This window comes from Vanacampus margaritifer, chromosome 19 (genome assembly GCF_051991255.1).
Source record: "Vanacampus margaritifer isolate UIUO_Vmar chromosome 19, RoL_Vmar_1.0, whole genome shotgun sequence".
Classification (NCBI taxonomy): domain Eukaryota; kingdom Metazoa; phylum Chordata; class Actinopteri; order Syngnathiformes; family Syngnathidae; genus Vanacampus; species Vanacampus margaritifer.
In genome coordinates this window covers 8,561,108-8,565,585 of record NC_135450.1, presented here as the reverse complement: position 1 = coordinate 8,565,585, position 4,478 = coordinate 8,561,108, and positions in this window count along the sequence as shown.

Here is a 4,478-nt window from a genome sequence, read left to right as displayed (position 1 = left end):
ATGTTTTGGGTTGTAAAACAACCCCAAATTGGGTTAAATTACTTTGTGAGTTGGACCAATATTTGACAGCATTTTTAAGGGTACTATACACCCTTAAAGGTGTAAACCTTTCAAACTGCTAGGTGGAAAAAAAACCTCTTTTTTTTTGGGCTGGTTGAAGTAGGGTCCTTAAAACTGCTGGGTCAAAAATACCAACACCAACCCATTAACAAGTAAATTTTCCCCAATTTTGGGTTGAATTGGGTTGTTGTCACCCTATTGGGTCAAAAAATCGGAGTGGCTACTTGGGTCAATTTGACCCAGTTTTGGGTTGTTTTGTACAAATCAACCAGATTTTTGGGGGGGACTAAACAACCCAAATTTATTGGGTTAATAGGGTCAAACTGCTGGGTCAAAAATACCAATACTAGCCCACCAACCAAATTTTACCCAGTTTTGGGTTGAATTGAGTTGTGTTGTCACAAAAAAAAGGTTGTTTTGTATTGAAACTTCCCCCAGAAAGTTCAGTCAAATTGAACTTGGGAATTGAGCAGGTTGGTCCAATTTTTGATCTAAATTGGTTTGTTTTTGACCCAGCAGTATTAGGAGTGTATTCTTGCACAATCTAATGCGATCCAATCCAAGAGGATTATCAGAATTTCTATATTTCCAAATATAATATTTTTCACCCCTGCATATTTGCAGTTTTTACTTCCACAAATTTGCAGATTATTTTTGTGGAATTTATCCACCATTGTTTGTGAAAATGCACTGCTGAGTCAGAAATAACCCAATTTTTACCGATTTGCGATTTTATCAAAATTTTTTGTGTGTACAAAACTTGCCAACTTTGGGTTGTTTTATACCCCAAACCCAAAATTGGTTCAAATTAACCCCCAAAATTTTTTAACAAAAAAATTGATGAATGGATATTGCTTAATCCGAATGGTGCCTGTCACAGAGGTATAAATTTACAAGTTGTTTTACAAAATCCCCCTCTTATATAGATAAAGAAGGTAATTTACTGACTAGATGACAAGCACAATGTGAAATATAATTTAAACTGAGTCAATTAATTGTCATCACATGATGTAAATGCGGAATTTGTTCATAGATTTTTTGGGATTCCATTAGATTGTGCAAGTGTGTTTTGAAAAAAGGAAAGCGAAAAGTCTAGCGCATTTGCATGCTTGCAAAGATCAACACTATTAACCCTTTGTTATGATCATAGATGGACACGCCTTCGAACGGACGCCGTAATACTCAACTAGCTTAGACGCGCAACCACGATTAATCAGTAGAGTTCCATTTATGTTAAGACGACTGCAACGGCTCGAAAATCATTAATATATATGTAAAGTCCGGATTATATATATAAATGAGATTCTATTAAGTAATGCATATTTTTAAAGGAGTTAGAGCTTAACGTAGATGATAGCCCTCGTGTGTATATGACGGGATGTTGATGTGAGACAAATTGGTAGACAAATCACGCAGGTCCATTCTGGTCAAACAGCAACTTCATCAGCACAAAATAACAGAACACTTGTTTACTAAAGGCGAGGGCGTGAATCGTCGCGGTCTCAGCTCGGTCCTTTGCTCTTTAAAAAAAAAATGAAGGTCACATGCAGTCCACGTGTCTCGCCGCTGCCAGCTTGTGACCTCGCAGCTCCTCTCCGACCGTATTGAATGTGAAATGAGCCAATCGCTTTGGAGTTCGCAAATCAAATCACTTTGTTTGACGCTAATGCTAGCTAGTGCTAGCGCGGAGATGTTTATCAACTCTATAATCAAAATACAACTCGGTATAGCGTATTTCCTCAAATAGTGTGAAGTAGATGCCGTGCCTTAATTAATCGCCGGGTACGTCATCAGAATAAATGAACGTCTTACCTCAAATAGATGGCCTCATTTACTCGCCCCCCCCATGTCAGTATTCTGAATGAAGAAAACCAAGCCGCACCTTTTCAGCCCTTTTATGTCGTAACGCTAAACAACACTAAATTGACGTCGAAGCGCTCACATTGCAAAGGTCACGTGACCAAACCCGGAAGAAGAAGTGAGCATGTTATATTGTGACGGCAAGTGAACTTATTACTCGGGAATTGCTGGTTACCTGAGCAACAGTGATGTCATTTCCCGTCGGCAGCAAGTGGCAAAATGGCCGCCCCCTGAGATGACTCAAAACGGGTGAATTTTGCTGCGTCATTTATATTCCACAAAGGCAATATAATTAATGCGAGTAGTGGGGGCACATATAAAGATATTTTTGACTGGCGAGTACGTTCCAACGTAAATAATACAACCTAAGACGTCACTATATGAGGAAATACGCTATGTGTATCCCAAATAGTTCGGCTTTATTTTCTGTCAAAGACGTTCAAAGTTCTGATTTGTCAAAGGGCTCCCTTTTTATTTTGAAATTTTGGAATGTATGCTTCTAACTGAATGCCCAAACCACGCAAAGAACAGCCCGTGCTCACATGTGACCACAGCCCACATCTTTTTTTGTATAATGTACGTTTAGTTGATTTTTTAAAGTTTTTTTTTTTTAACTCCGTGTTCCGCTCTCAGGATGATGAAATGTTCTCAGGGAATTAACCAAAAAGAAGAATTGCATTCTTTTGGGAATCATCCACTCACCAGATAGGAGAGACGTATGGAACTGCTTTTTGTGTACTGATATCATGATCTACCTCTTGAGTTTGACATTTCTGTTTTGTTTTGTCCATTTTTTTCCCCTTCTGACCTGTTGGTTACTATTGTATCGTTCCGGGAGAGGTTTCCCATTTGACTCCAAGGTCTTCCTTCCTATTTTTTTTTAGTTTGCTTTGATTAGTTTACAGCAAGAAACCTACCTCATAAGTTCAACGTTGTCATTTTTTTTTTGATGACAACAACTCCTGACCTCCCACATCTACCTCCTCCTTGCGTTTATAACACAGTAGCTGGCTTCGACGCAGGGTCGAAGCCCCTCGGGAAAGTTGTTGGTCTCGCCACGTTTTGGGATGACGCAGTTTGATCAGAAATCGAAGCCGCCTGTCTTTGTTCTATTTGTCTTTGACCAAATAGTTGCGCCGCCCTTGATACCGGCTACTTTTTTTTTTTTTTGCCGAGGATAATCAGAGATGGCGCGCCATTTTGTGTGCCACTTGTGTTTTTTAAATAATGTTGACGTTAAGCGTTACAAAGTGTTTTTCTCCCCTTCCCAACGAAGCCTACGTGGAAATGAGACGCGTTTGTGAAGGTTTCCGTCAAAGGCCGCTCACTCACACTGAGGCATCTTGAACCATGCTTAACTCATTCAAACACAAAAACGTGTAAAATATGTTTTTTTTAAATACTTTGTCCTTCACTACCAAAAACGTATTTATACGTTAAAAAAAGATTTTTATTTTTTTTAAATGCTAGAACGTATAGAAAAGAAGACTTTGATGCAGCTTCGGCCCTGAAGAGGTCACGTAAAGCGATGGTAGTTATTGCAAAAATGGCCAGCAGGTGGCAGCGGAGTATAAGAGATCAGCCAGGGCCATGTTGCAAAAAGCTCTTTTTGCCAGTGTTTTAAACAGATTTGTGAATAATTATTAAACTTAGCTATATTCTAATGCTAATTGCTGCAAAACGAAAACCGATACAAAAAATACTTTTTTTCCTGATGAAAGAAGAGACTAATCTTTCTTTTGGTAGGTTCCATGTTTGTTTTTTTTATTGCAATAGAACAGAATATCCTGTGGGCCTTGCAAAATCAGTCAAAATCCAGTAAAGCAGCCGGGAGCGAAGGGGGTTGCTTCAGTGAAAATGGCTGGGAGTGAATGAGTTAAGATGAGCACAGTTAGCGCGTCCTCTCCAGCGCAAGTCAAAACGTTGTGCTTCTCATTTTTCGTAACCTATCGCATCATTCACAAAAATGCAGAAAAAGCCAACTGGACTTTCAATCCAAAAAGCTTCCTCAGTTCATATCCGAATGATTGTTGTTGCCGCCTGCCATGGCGTGTCTGACTGTCCTTCCTCTCCCAAATGTGGTTGCTCCAAAATGAAAATCTCATCTCGGCGAGATCTCCAATGTCGAGGTCATTGCACTCGTTACTACACCGTGTTGTTTATTCATGTGTGCCTGTTTGCTGAGGTTTTTTTCCCCCAAAAAATGTATGCAGTTTTTTTTTTTTTGAATGATTGAAATCTAATCTATTGTACTGCATAGACAAAATCCTGATGCGTGTCTGCTCCTTCTGTTCTCCACTGTGGCGCACAAGTGCAATGGCCTCGACATTTCTACAACGTATGGCAGCTTCTTCAGGGACACGCCCACCAGAGATTTTTTATTTTTATTAAAAAAAAAAAAAAGAGGAATCCTTTTGGGTTGAAGTGAAACAATCGAAACATTTGGTCCTCAGTGTGCTTGAACATGGTACAGATGACCTGGCGTGAGTGCGCCCCCCCCCCCAATTTTTTGGGGGGCTTTTTTTTCTAATCACTAACTACCGATTGATGTAAAGTTT